Below are 14,793 nucleotides of genomic sequence, written 5' to 3' on the forward strand. Positions count from 1 at the left end.
AAGAAACCCTAAGAGGCAAAGCTGCAGCAACTGCTTCAGAAGGACAGGCTGAGTGGCTGGGCGCAGTAGCTCACGCCTGTAATCCCAGCACGTGGCGGGTGGATCACCTGAGGTTGGGAGTTCAAGACCAGCCTGGAAACATGGTGAAACTCCGTCTCTACTAAAAATACAAAAATTAGCTGGGCGTGGTAGCGGGTGCCTATAATCCCAGCTATTTGGGAGCCGAGCCTGAGGCAGGAGAATCACTTGAACCTGGGAGGCGGAGTTTGCAGAGGAGAGGTCACGCCACTGTACTCTCCAGAGCCTGGGCAATAGAATGAGACTCCATCTCAAAAAAAAAAAAAAAGGACAGGCTGAGCTCCAAGCTCCCTGGCTTCTGGGGAGAGAGCAAGGGGCCTGCCCAGAGCTGAGTGACCCGGGATGATGGGTGCAAGGGAAGATGACCTCCCTGCAAATTAATGAGGCAGCTTTCTGTTCATAAACCACCTCCCATGACAAGCCTGACCTGTTCCCAAGATAATGTCCAGGTTCAGAGCAAGCCAGATCCAGAACAGTTTCCAAACTACATTCCAGGGAACCCCAGTACTCTACAGGCGTTCCTGGGTGCGCCATGGAGAGCCCTGAATTAAACACACATCACGATGCAGGGCTCCCCAGAGCATTTAATGCGCTGAAGCCCTTGATGACTTTCCAAGAGGCAGCACAGTATACGGCTGATGACACCCTTTTGCTATCTATCATAACCTTACAACCTCCTTGAGCTCCAAGGAACATAGCTTGCAAATGCTGCTGTGGGCAGCACCCCACTACCTTCCACTGAGAAACTGAGGTCCCATCTCTTAAGTCTCACTCCCACCCTCTGCTGGGGGCAGTGGGGAGCCAGCCTGTCCTCCCCTCGTGGGGCTCTGCACACACAGCACACGCCTCCCTCCAGGGAAAGGGGTGCCAGGGAACTTCTGGGCCTGATGAGCCAAAATACAGACTTGGAGTGTGAATTGGCCAAGCCACTGCCTCCTCCCTGGGAGTCCCTCCCTTTGGCACCTGCCGCCTTATCTACGGAGAGGCCACCGTGGCACAGAGCCCCAGGCTCCATGGGGGGCTACTGATCTTCACCCGCCCCTGGGCCAAGTCCACTCTCTCTTTTTTTTTTTTTTTTTTTTTTTTTTTGAGACAGAGTCTTGCCCTGCCACCCAGGCTGCAGCGCAGTGGTGCAATCTCAGCTCACCACAACCTCCGCCCATGGGTTCATGTGATTTTCCTGCCTCAGCTTCCCAAGTAGCTGGGACTATAGGCATGGGCCACCACACCCAGCTAATCTTTGTATTCTTTTAGTAATGATGGGGTTTCACCCTGTTGGCCAGGCTGGTCTCGAACTCCTGACCTCAAGTCATCCACCTGCCTTGGCCTCCCAAAGTGCTGGGATTACAGGTGTGAGCCACCACACCCGGCCCCAAGTCCACTCTCATTCTTGCCCTACCTCCTGCAGGCCACAGGACAACCCTCGGTAGTAAGCACTGAAGGCTGGTAAATAAACAACCTCAGCCCCTTGGAAGTCCCAAGAGATCCCAGCTCCTTCCCCTGCCTTGTCACCGCACCTGAAGAACGGTGGTGTGTGGTGGAAGGAGCACAGCCCTGCTCCGGGCCGTCAGCTACCTGCATGCCCCCTCTGCTGGAGCCCTGGGCCTCTCTGCTGGGCCAGTGTCCACTTCCCACCCCACAGCCAGGCCAGACTTCCTTAGAAGCTCCCCATCACTGAGCCCACTTCCTCTGCCAGTTACACATATCACCCAGATGGGGTGATTTCTTACGGCAGAACACTTCGTTAATTGACACACCATTGAACTGAGCTGATGACTCCTGTGACTATGTATCCTTAGTCCCTGAAATGGTTTGGCTGTGTCCCCACCCAAATCTCATCTTGAACTGTAGTTTCCATAATCCCCACGTGTAGTGGGAGAGACCTGGTGGGAGGTAATTGAATCATGGGGGTGGTTAACCCCATGCTGTTCTCGTGATAGTGAGTGAGTTCTCATGAGACCTGATGGTTTTATAAGGGGCTTTCCATCTTCGTTCATTCTTTTCTCTCCTGCTGCCCTGTGAAGAAGGATGTGTTTGCTTTCCCTTCTCCCATGATTTTAAGTTTCCTGAGGCCTCCCCAGCTCTGGGAACTGTGAGTCAATTAAACCTCTTTTCTTTGTAAATTGTGCAGTCTTGGATATATCTTTATTGGCAGTATGAGAATGGACTAATACAGCACCAATGCGTTTTCCTGATTCACTCATGGCACCTGAAGATGGGAGGAAGTAGCACAGACACAGCCGTAATTTCCGGCCCCTCTATGAACTGCATGCTGACCCTTGGACGTGAAGATTCTCTTTCTTGGCTCTGGACGGTGTCAAGAAACAAAATGATAAAGGGAGATGCAGCCTGGCTAAAGGAGAGTCCGGCAGTAGGGTGGACTTCAGGGTTGCTTCGATCCAGCAGCTCAGCTGTGCCCTCAGGACTTGACTTCTTTCCTCTCTCCTCTGTCATCCATACCCTCAGCTGGACCCTGAAGTACAGTCCCCTTGGGGTGACAGGCTGGCTGCCAGCCACCATTAGGGCTCGGTGCTTCCTCATCTGTGACCAGCAGAAATGGGTGAGCATCTACCCCAGCATCCCATGCATTCCAGCAACTGACCTAAAGCAAGCTTGGAGGGACCAGAAAGCACAAGTGGGAGGAACAGGAGCTGGGTAAGCTACACACACAACACAAAATCACAGATCAAAGCCACTTGGTCCTGGGCCAGGCTCAGAGTCCATGCTCAAATATCAGCTACCACTTTTATTCTGTGTAAGCCAATATTTGGGCTAATAACAAGCCCATCTTTCCTTGATGCTAACAGTTTAAGGGGTGGTGAGATGACATGAAAAGACACCTGGAGTCTCCACCAATGACTGGCCTCATCACAAGCAAGACCTTCCCGTACCTTTTCCATCCGCAGAATGAGGGTTAAAATCTCTCCCCACCAAACTCACAGGAGAAATCATGCTTTATAAATGCAGAGATGTTGGCCATGAGGCTTCTGATCCTTGCTACATGCTTTCAGATCTTTATTCTGAGCATTGGCAACAACATGTTTCTGAGAACATCTCCTTTGGCAAATGGTAGGTCAAGCAGAACTGCTTCAACTGAAGATGTTTTGGCTTTAAAAAAAAAAAAAAAAAAAAAGTATATGCCTTTTAATCCAACTGGCTGAATTGCTGATTCAATCAGCAAACATGGAACAGACTGAGAAAGTGCAGCGTGAGCTTCAAGACAGCAAAGAGGGCCATGAACTTCAAGGATGTTGAAGTTCAGCAGTTGCTGAAACCAGCTTTCCAAAGAGGTAAGTCTCCACCAGGCAATAGGGAGGCACGATGCTGGGAGTGCCGTGGGATTTACAATGTTCATTAAGTCCATCAGCTTCCACCTCCCTCTGCAACTTGCATATCCAGCTCAGCTACTCAGGGGCAAAAACAAGGTATCCAGCTAAATTACCAAGATTCTTAGTGCCCGGCTGCACACCCACAGAGCACAGCCCACCTCAGCACCTGCCACCCCTGGGGATTCCAGGACATGTTGACTGTCTCCCACGTGCTCAGGTCCAAGCTCACACCTGGCTTCCACCTGGCCCCATCCTCTCTGCATCCGCTGCTTCTGCTGGCCTCCAGTGTTCCCAGGCTGCCAGTCCTAGAGAGTCAAGGTTAAGCTAGGGTTGGGGCAGAAACACACGACTTTGTGCTGTCCCATAGCTGCACTGTTCTTTGTCACCCAGGCCAGAAGGGACACCGCCTGAGCCCAGAGGTTGGCTACCACTCCCAGAAACAGATCCCCAGGCCCCAGCCCAGCCATGGCTTCACAGCATCCACCTCCACCCTTCTTGCTGCCCCTTCCTCTCCCAGGGCACCTCTGCACCAAACGACTTCTTTCTCCTCCAGTTCTGAGAGATAAAACCAGCGTGCTTGTCTGTTCCTGCAAACAGGACTGAGTCAACACAAGGCCCCCAGACCCACGAAGAGCAGGCTCTGTTCCCAGCACAGACGCCTCAGGGACACCCTGCTATATCCATGTCAAAATTCCCTTTATTCATGAATAGAGGTGGGAAGTGAGGCATCGGGTGTGCTCAAAAGCTTTGCTATCGGTTAAGAATTGCATCTAGGGCCGGGGGCGGTGGCTCAAGCCTGTAATCTCAGCACTTTGGGAGGCCAAGACGGGCGGATCACGAGGTCAGGAGATCGAGACCATCCTGGCTAACACAGTGAAACCCCGTCTCTACTAAAAAATACAAAAAACTAGCCAGGTGAGGTGGCGGGCACCTGTAGTCCCAGCTACTCGGGAGGCTGAGGCAGGAGAACAGCGTAAACCTGGCGTAAACCCAGGAGGCAGAGCTTGCAGTGAGCTGAAATCCGGCCACTGCACTCCAGCCTCGGCAACAGAGCGAGACTCCGTCTCAAAAAAAAAAAAAAAAAAAAAAAGAATTGCATCTGGCTACAAGCTACAGAGAACCAAAATAACAGTAGCTATAGTAAGGGAGAGGTTAAATTTTGCTCTCATGTAAAAAGAAGTCTGGAGGTAACCAGCCCAGGGTTGATACAGCAGCTCCACAGCCACCAGTGACCCAGGCTTATTCTATCTTGCTCTCTGCCGTCATTAACATGAGGCTCCCAACCTTGGGGCTACCTCATGATCCCAAAATGGCTACTGCAGCTCCAGACATCACATCCACATTTCAAGCAGCAGAGAGTAGAAAGGGGCAAGGGGAAAGGACATGCCTCTCAGCTTAGTCAGCCTCCTTTGGAGAGCTTTCCCAGAAACCATATTCAATAACCTTTGCTAGTATCTTATAGGCCTATTTCTGAAAGGTTAGGAAATGTGGTGTTATAAAAAGCCCATTGACACACCCAACACTATAGCTTTATAGCTTTTATGTTGCTAAGGAAGCTAAGGAAGACAGGAGTATGGAAAATACCAGCCTCGGCCATACTTTTTTTTTTTTTTTTTTTTTTTTTTTTGAGACAGAGTCTCGCTCTGCCACCCAGGCTGGAGTGCAGTGGCACGATCTCGGCTCACTGCAGTCTCCACCTCCCAAGTTCAAGTGATTCTCCTGCCTCAGCCTCTAGAGTAGCTGAGATAACAGGCATGCACCACTGTGCCTGGCTAATTTTTGTATTTTTGGTAGAGACAAGATTACACATGTTAGCCAGGCTGGTATCGAACTCCTGGCCTCAAGTGATCCGCCCATCTTGGTCTCCCAAAATACCAGTATTACAGGTATGAGCCACTGCACCTGGCAAACAATACTTTCTAGAGAACTGAATAAAACTAAGAGGATAGGACCCCAAACTAATTTCTCACCTGGATTCTTGTGGAGAATAATACAACAGTGATTATGACACCAAAAAAGAGGAGGCAAAGTACCAGGTGTTCTCAGCCCATTCTACACCTAAGATGCAGCACTGTTTTGTGGTGCTTACCTTAACAAATCTGCTATCATATTCCACTGCTGACAGCTGGTGGTCTACTGGGACCTCAGAGTCTTCATCTCTTGAGTGTTCACACAATTGATTCCTCCTCTTCCATCTTTCATTTGTGTTCTTTGCTTTTTCTCCTTGAAACAGTTTAATTTCATGGGCTGCATGATGATGTTTTGGACAATAAAGGACCATATATTCCGTGGTGGTCCCATAGGATTATAATGGAGGCTGGCTGTGGTGGCTCATGCCTATAATCCCGGCACTTTGGGAAGCTGAGGTGGCCATATCTCTTCAGGCCAGGAGTTCGATACCAGCCTGGCTAACATGGTTGAGACTTGGGAGGCTGAGGCAGAAGGATTGCTTGAAGCTAGGAGCTTGACTCCAGCCTGGGCAACATAGCAAGAGCCTGTCTGTATTCTTTTAAAAAAAAAAAAAAAAGGAAGAAAGAAAAGAAAAGAAAAATAACAAAAATAAAAGATTATAAGGGAGCTGAAAAAATTTTATCATCTAGTGATGTCATAGCCATCATAGCATCATATAGTGCAATGTGCCACCTTTTCTATGATTAGATATGTTGAGATACACAAATACCATTGTATTCCAATTGCCTCCGCTACTCAGCACTTCCTGCCACACAGGTTTGTGGCGTAGGAGCGATCAGCTGTACCATTTAGCCTAGCTGCGTCGTGGGCTACCCATCCAGGTTTGTGTAAGTGCACTCTGATGGTCACACAATGACGAAATCACCTAACGATGCATTTCTCAGAATGTGTCCCCGTGGCTAAGTGACTCATGGCTGTATTCTGGAATCTTGTCATTCCAGACCACAGTCTTCACATTGAGATACCAAGTTGTGGATCAGAATGGAAAGCTAGGCTATGATGAGGGACAACGCGCTGTCACATAACTGACATGATTTATTTCACAAAGACAGCAAATGGAGCTGCCATGCCACCTCCAGCAAAGGGAGCCCGGGGCTGGTGTCTGTGGAGCTCCAGGCTCTGCAGAGTCGGAGTGAGAACCAGATCCTTGGGGCAAAGAGAGCTAAAACGGGTAGCAGAGGAAAGCGAAGCACCACACATCTGCTAGAAAGAAATGTTTCTCAGGCAGGAGATAACCTTGAGAGGCAGCATAACCGCTTAACCACTGTGGTTAAGGGCTTAGTTCTGAAGCAGGGAGGCCTGGGCTCTCGGGCCAACGCCTGTGGATGCCTTTGTGTGACCTTGGACAATTTACTTTCACTCTGTAAGCCTCAATTTCTTCATCCACAAAATGGAAATAATTGCAGATGATGATAATGTAGAACCTGTTCGTGAAAGAAAATTGTAGACAGTGCTGGGCCCGGTGCGTGGCTCCTGGTACAGGGAAGGATTCAATAATAACATTAGCCATGACTATTAGGTATCTGACAACAGCGGCAGCAGGGATCCCATGTGTGACCTTCTACCTGTGTGGCACAGGGCCTGTCACATCATGAGTCTCAGTAAATGGGCTCAACATCATCGCTACTCTTGTTATTAAAGGAAACAGCCAGAAAGTGCTTCCTCTTTCCACAGGCAACCACAGACACTTTCTCTGGACTTGACTCACTTGGGCAAGAAGAACCTTCCGGGCTGAGCTTCCAAGCCCCAGCCAGGGGAGATGCAGGGCACGGAAGGCCCCGCTGAGGCGGATTGGAGAGCTCAGAGCTGCAGAGTCCGTTTGGCGTCTGCAGCTCTCGGTGGAGAAACGCCTGCCCCCGCTAAGCAGTCAGTGCCCGCCTGGCCTCACGGGCTCCCAGGCAGCCTCTCCCCACCTCCCCTCTGTGTCCAGCATGCTCCCAGCACCTGCCTTGTGACAGGTCTACAGGGACATCTGTTGGTGAGCAGGCCCTGCCAGACACCTGTTGGCCCCCGCTGGGCAGGAAAACTAACACAGAGAGGCTCCGAGGACCTGGGTATGGCATGGTGGGAGTAGGGGACACAGCAGATACCCCTTACTCTGTAGAATACCAGCTTTCCACTACAGTGGGTGATGGCAGGGAATTCTGGCAGAGAATACTGGTTTTTGAGAGCTCCTAGCATAAAATTGGATCTGTGTCCCTATGGAAAATTCCACATTACAGAAAGCATGGCCCAGGGAGGCAGAAAGCCTCGGCTGGGCATCACAGGAATTCGTTTTGCCAGTTGGCAGCCCTGTGGCTCTGGCTAAGTCCCTTCCCCTCTGTGCCTCAGTCTCCCCATTAGGAAAGTTCAGGAGGTTCATGAGGTCGGTGGCTCCATATCTTGAATATACACCATGGAAGGTTGTGGTTTTTTTGTGTTTTTTTTTTTTTTGAGACAGAGTCTTGCTCTGCCACCCAGGCTGAAGTGCAGTGGTACAATCATAGCACACTGTAACTTTGAACTCCTGACCTCAAGCAATCCTCCCGCCTCAGCCTCCCAAAGTACTGGGATTATAGGAATGAGTCACTGCACATGACCCTGGGAAGCTTTTTTAAAAGCAGATTCCCAGACCCCACTCCCTGAAATTCTGATTCAGCCAGTTACAGGGGGCCCAGAAACCTGCCTGAGGCTCCTCCCAGAGGACCCCACTCCCTGGTTGCCTCTCAACCTGCAGTTTCAGGCATCCCAGAGTGCCCCACTGTCTCCCAGACCCCAGGGAGAATCAGAAAGAGTGGGGGCACCGTGGGGAGCAAGCAGGAGGGAGGAGTCACAGAGGCCCCGGCCGGGTGACTGCTGTCTTCAAATCTCCCAGAGCAAACTCACAGAGCCGGCCCAGGACCCGCCCACCTTCGGTCCAGTGCTATGGGGGAAGCTGTCAGATGCCAGCATCCGTGTGAGGTGCACTTATGGAAACTGCCATCCCTGCCTTCCCTGCTGAAAAGTCCTTACCTCTGAGGTTTTCAGGAATCTGAAAGGAAAGGCTTCTTTCCATGAAAATGTGCCAAAAGACCACTGCACACCTGCACGTACGCGCCGTCCTGTGGGAGCCAGCCTGAGTCGGCCTGGCTTGGATGGCAGCAACCTCCATGCCCCACCCATCCCAGGGGCCCTCCTGCCCTCTGCCTAGGAGGTGTTCCAAGTGCTTGGTGTGCATCACTTGGCCTTATCTTTGCAAAGCCACAAGGCCGCCAACGTTATTGCCCCGTTTCATGGAAAAGGTTACGAAGGCACAGAGAGGGTCGGTAATTTGCCCAAGGTCACCTAGCTAAGAATCGATGGAGATGGGCTTCACACTCCATCAGGGAAGCTCCTGAGGCCAAGCTTTGAGACCCGCTTCATCTTCTAGCTTGGAGATACATTCACTATTTTTTGCAGTAGAGCCCTTTTCAATGTAAAAGAATCTGTCAAATGTAACAGAATCTTACATTTGACCCCAGCATAAGAAACAGATCAAAGCAAAGCCACTCTGGTTAAAGGGGAGGGACTATCCAGCCATCCTGCCTCCCCTTGCCCTGCTCATGGAGACCTCCTCAGAGCACCAGGGTTCTGCAGAACTGAGTCTAAGAGTCAACAAAGAAGTCATGGCTCAGAGAGGGAGTGTGCCTTGCCCAAGGCCACACAGCCTGCAGGTGGCAGAGTTGTTGTGACACAGGCAGCATCCAGAGAAACATGGGATGTGTGGGGCAGCCTGGGAAATGGGCCCTGCTCACCTAGCCAGCCCACACGGAGCACCTAGATGGGGAGAGGAGAGCACTGATGGTCCAGGTTGACCCCAGGCAGGGGGCTTAACTGGGGTTGCTAGGGAATGGCTGAATCTACAAGTATATTCATTTGTTCACTCAACAAACATCACCTGAGACCTACCATGTGCCAGGTATGATGTGGCACCAAGGATACAATGGTGAATGATGTGGACAGTCTTGTCCCTCCCCACCATGCTCATATCACAGACGGACAGAGTGATAATTAAACAATGACAGCAGGCCGGGTGTGGTGGCTTATGCCTGTAATCCCAGCATTTTGGGGGCACTAAGCGGGTGGATCACCTGAGGTCAGGAGTTCGAGACCAGCCTGGCCAACACGGTGAAACCCCATTTCTGGCCGGGCGCGGTGGCTCAAGCCTGTAATCCCAGCACTTTGGGAGGCCGAGACGGGCGGATCACGAGGTCAGGAGATCGAGACCATCCTGGCTAATATGGTGAAACCCCGTCTCTACTAAAAATACAAAAAAAAACTAGCCGGGCGAGGTGGTGGGCGCCTGTAGTCCCAGCTACTCGGGAGGCTGAGGCAGGAGAATGGCGTAAACCCGGGAGGCGGAGCTTGCAGTGAGCTGAGATCCGGCCACTGCACTCCAGCCTGGGCGACAAAGCGAGACTCCGTCTCAAAAAAAAAAAAAAAAAAAAAAAAAAAAGAAACCCCATTTCTACTAAAAATACAAAAATTAGCCGGGCATGGTGGTGGACACCTGTAGTCCCAGCTAGCTGGGAGGCTGAGGCAGGAGAATCCCCTGAACCCGAGAGGTTGCCGTGAGCTGAGATCATGCCACTGCACTCCCGCCTGGGCGACAGAGTAAGACCCTGTCTCCAAAAGAAGAAAAGACAATGACAGCAACACAGAGGGATGGCTGCTTCGAAGGGAACTGCTGCCTACTGAGGGCACACAGAGTCGGGGCTTGTAGGCTAGTGGAGAGGTCAGGAGGGGCTGCTCTGCGAAACAAGGCCATCCGAGCATTAACGGATGACATGGCATCAGCCTGGCCAAGAGAAGGGGAAAGCGTGCACCACAGAGGGAACGGCACGTGCAAAGAATGAGCACAATGCATTTGACGACCTGGAAGAGGTTTGATTTGGCCAGAGCCGAGCCCATGGCAGGAGATGGTGAGAAAGGGGACTGGAGAGGTAACGGGCCAGGCTGCATGGGTCATGGAAAGAGGCGTGGGCTTTATCCTACAGAAGTTGAATGATTAGATATGTGTTGCTCTCATTGTTTTAACTCCCCTGGCTTCTATATGGAGGACCGTATGGAGGAGGGGTGGGAGATGCTTGGGGGGTCATTCATAGGGAATAGTGGTGTCCAGAGAAGACACAATGGTGATTTGATGTGATAATCACGGGAAGGAGAAGAATGGACGATCTGCCAACATCCATCCCTTTCTTCGCCTCCTCTGCATTGAGGGAGAGAGGTGAGGGGGGTAGGTGATAAGTCTGGCCAATGACATGGCCAGCAGTGATATACATCACTTCCAGAATATCCCCACACTCTCCTTCACCCCCATCTCCCTGGGATGGTAATGTTCCCAAGGTAAGCCTGGGAGCCTCAGGCCAAGACCCTAGAGCCTGTATCCGAGAGCCCCTGGCTCCCTTTGCCCCACTGGACTGCAGCAGGAGGGACCTACCACGCCTCTCTGCCCTGAGACAAAGACCGGTCCCCTCTCTAATAACAATCCTTATCTCTGGAGGAGGAAGAAGGATGGATGGGGAGGAATCTACAACCACTCCCACATTAGTGATGCTCATGCATGCATACATGCCTGATCATTCTTTGAGCTCTTCATCTGTTTTTCATTTGTTTGTTTTTTCTCTATTTCCCCCTTTTCCTTAAACCACGGCCCATTCAAACAGGTAACACTTGCCTTAGGGGAGGCAGGTGTTAGGTAAAAACACCTATGGGTTCTGGGTCACGCCTGTCAACCCAGCACTTTGGGAGGCTGAGGCAAGCGGATCACGAGGTCAGGAGATCGAGACCATCCTGGCCAACATGGTGAAACCCCGTCTCTACTAAAATACAAAAAGTTAGCTGGGCGTGGTGGTGTGCGCCTGTAGTCCCAGCTACTCGGGAGGCTGAGGCAGGGGAATTGCTTGAACCCGGGAGGCGGAGGTCTCAGTAAGCCGAGATCGCACCATTGCACTCTAGCCTGGTGACAGAGACACGGTCTCAAAAAAAAAAAAACACCTATGGGTCTTCTTAACTTTTGTCCTCCAAAACTCCAAAATCCTTTGTCTTGGAGAAAAAGGAGAGCCAGACTTGGGCATCCTGAGAGCAGAGATTCCTGCCTCTACTTACAGGAGACTGCCAAGAGAAAGCCTAGGCCCCGGGCAGGAACTATGCTGGGGCCTCTCAACAGGGGGCCCACTAATGGCTTCCCCAGGGTCTCTTGCCCCAAGCGTGCCATGGAAGGGTCTTGCGGGCTTCGAAGGCTGGGGTGTGGATGTGTCAGAAGTTCCTGTGTGCACCCATGATGGGGGCCCCCCCGACCCCTACTTGCTGCTCTGGTCCCTCAGAAGTCTGTGCTGCTGTGACAGGGCCCTGAGCAGGGCAGGAGATTCCCCAGGAAGGTTGGAAGCCTCTTCTTCTCTGCCAGTTCAGCCAAGGTCTTGATGTCAGAAACACTGCTGAGTGGTTAAAAACAAGTGGTGGGAGCGGGTGGCTCACAACTGTAATCCCAGCACTTTGGGAGGCCAAAGCGGGCAGATCACTTAAGGTCAGGAGTTTGAGACCAGCCTGGCCAACATAGTGAAACCTCGTCTCTACTAAAAATACAAAAATTAGTTGCATGTGGTGGTGCACACTTGTAATTCCAGCTACTTGAGAGGTTGAGGCAGGAGGATCGCTTGAACCCAGGAGGCAGAGGTTGCAGTGAGCTGAGATCGTGCCATTGCACTCCAGCCTGGGCAACAGAGTAAGACTCCATCTCAAAAAAAAAAAAAAAAAGTGATTTTTCTTGCACACCTGAGTCAGTGCCCTGAGCTTCTTACGTGTTACACAACAGTTATTAGGGACACCCTCCCTCGGTGACATCTGAGGGCAGCTGTGGAGGGCAGGGTCTTCCCCACAGCAGAGCCAAGCACCCCTCCTGGGAAGGCTCAGCTTTGGGGAGGAAGGGCTTCCCTTTCCAAGCAGGCCAGGGACTCCCCACACACATCCCAGGCCGCGACTGCCCTGGAGATGAAGTCACAAGCCAGCCTCAGGGTTACCTCCCAGCTCCAGTCCCCCCAGCCTGGTCCTGCGGTGCTCCTCCCCACAGCCCTTCTTTCCACATTCACAGGCGAAGCAAGATTCCTGGAGACGAGTTCCCACCTGGTCCTGGTTCTGTCACCGCTCCCCTGACAGCCCCCACATGCCCACAGCGTCACCAGCACATCACTCCACGGTCAGAGGGGTCAGTGGCCGCCCGTGCCTGCTCCCAGCTCCCTTCTGCAGCCTCCGGGCCAGCCCCACCCAGCGCGGAGAGTCAGGGCTTCCTGGCGGGGTCTGAGTGCCACATCCCCCGGCTACAATACAGCCCCAGTAGAGAACAGGGTCTCCGTGGAGGGGAATCAACTGGAAGAATGAAGTGTTTACTTCAGAGCTTCTACCATGGCGCTGTGTGCTTCCCTCAGAGAGCAACACACTCACACACACTCACACCCACACACACATATTCACACATGTGCATTCACACACTGACACACACACACTGACACACACTAACACACACTCATACACACACTCAACACATTGACACACATTCACACACATACACTGACACACACTGACACACAGACACACACTGACACATTCTTATGCACACTCACACATTCACACACACACTCATATGCTCACACACTGTCGCATGCTCACACACAATCACACTCAACATAAGCTTTGCACACTCACACTTATATGTCCACACACTGTCACACATGTTCACACATGCACTCCATCACACAAAACACACACAGGCTTTGTTCACACACATTCATACACATTCACACTTACACATGCAAACACAATCTTCACAGCACACACCTGCATACACACCCACACACTTGTGCTTACACAGTTACACATCCACACTCATCCACATTCTCACACTCACATGCGCTCATGTACACACACTCCCGTACACCCACACACTCGTGCATTCACACTCACATGCTCGCTAGCATCCCACATTCACTCATACGTCTTCACACACTCACACAGACACACAGGTTCTCACACACAATCTCACACTGACACACGTATTTACTCACATACGCACATTCACATACGTAAGAGTGTGCTCCCACCCCCATCCTGGCCGCTGATGCCGAAAGGGGAAGGCCAGCTGCCCAGGGAAGGGGGACCGGGAGGGAGGGAAGAGCATCGCCCTCTCTTGCCTGGACATGGGTCCCTTCCTGAGCAAGCCTGAGCTGGTCTCAATTTTCCTGGGTTCTCCTAGTAAATTTTTGGTAAGCTGCCTTTTGTGGGGGAATCCCAGCATGCCACGCACTTTGCCAAGGGTTTGGCCATGCTCCCGCCAGCAATTCCAGCGGCTGTTGTTCTATCCCCACTTCACTCCAGAGGCCACGGAGACTCGAGGCCACGGAGACTGAAGCCCAAGTGGCTCTGGTCACGACTGCACAGCTGAGAGGGGAAGAGCCCTGGTATGAAGCCACTGGGCGGCTCAGCTCTTGGTTCTGCAAAGCTTCCCTGCTGCCCAGCTCTCCTGCCCTCAAGCACGCCCACTCTCTGGGGGGCCTTCAGCACATCCCTGGAGTCACTCTCTCCCTCCCCCATGCAGACTGTGCCCCAGCCCATTCCCGCAGAGACAAAGGTCAGATCCACAACTTCTGTCCTTCGTTCCCTGCTCATGGTCCACAGCACCCTCCACCACCATCACGGGCCCAGCGGGGCTGCAGGGGGACTGCAGGGCAGGAAAGGGAGAGCATCCGCTCCCGCATCAGCCTCCAGGAGCTCCGCCAAGAAAAATGAGGGCAAGGACACACTCCGCTGGCGAGGCCTGCCGTTTCATTTTAAAGGAGACACTGCTTCCTGGATCTTGCCCGTGCTGTTGCAAGTCATATAAAATGATAGGATCTTTCTGAAGGGCAGTGTGATCACATATATCAAAGACCTTTAAAATGTGCATGCAGGGGTACATCCTTTAGCCTATTAACTCCACTTCTAGGAAAAGTATCCTAAGGAAATATTTGAACAGGTGAGCAAAGACGTAGGTACAAGGATGTTCACTGAAGCACTGTTTAAAATAGCAAGGAGCTATAGCCAAAAATAGAAACAATCTAAATAAATCATAGCATACCCATACAATGAAGCACTCTACGGCTACAAAGAGTAATTGTAAAATATAGTCATTGACATAGAAAGATATTCACAATCTATTTTTGACTTTAGACAGGCTATAATAACCTATTTACATTTTGATGCCATTTCAACTAAAAATCTGTATCAATAAAGAAAATTCTAGGCCAGGCATGGTGGCTTACACCTGTAATCCCGACACTCTAGGAGTCCGAGGTGGGAGGATCACTTGAGTCCAGGAGTTCAAGACCAGCCTGGAAAACATAGTGAGACCCCATCTCTACAGAAAACAAACAAACAAAAAAAAATC

At 51.5% G+C, this 14,793-nt stretch overlaps 2 protein-coding genes across 9 annotated transcripts in view; both read left to right on the top strand.

Annotated features, from left to right (window-relative positions):
- The window catches only part of TRMT112 (tRNA methyltransferase activator subunit 11-2), a 347,607-nt gene that overhangs the window by 266,202 nt on the left and 66,612 nt on the right, over positions 1 to 14,793 (top strand). The window contains exon 1 of one of the 8 annotated variants that reach the window (XM_050757361.1): positions 10,608 to 10,611. The exons of the other annotated variants lie outside the window; for them this stretch is intronic. The gene's annotated coding sequence lies outside the window, so the exon portion shown is untranslated. Of the gene's footprint in view, positions 1 to 10,607; positions 10,612 to 14,793 lie in introns of those variants that run through there. 8 annotated transcript variants of the gene reach the window in all.
- The window catches only part of BAD (BCL2 associated agonist of cell death), a 118,582-nt gene continuing 114,396 nt past the window's right edge, over positions 10,608 to 14,793 (top strand). Inside the window, exon 1 of the mRNA XM_050757332.1 lies at positions 10,608 to 10,612. The gene's annotated coding sequence lies outside the window, so the exon portion shown is untranslated. The remainder of the gene's footprint in view (positions 10,613 to 14,793) is intronic.

The sequence above is a fragment of the Macaca thibetana genome, chromosome 14, assembly GCF_024542745.1.
Source record: "Macaca thibetana thibetana isolate TM-01 chromosome 14, ASM2454274v1, whole genome shotgun sequence".
Classification (NCBI taxonomy): Eukaryota; Metazoa; Chordata; class Mammalia; order Primates; family Cercopithecidae; genus Macaca; species Macaca thibetana.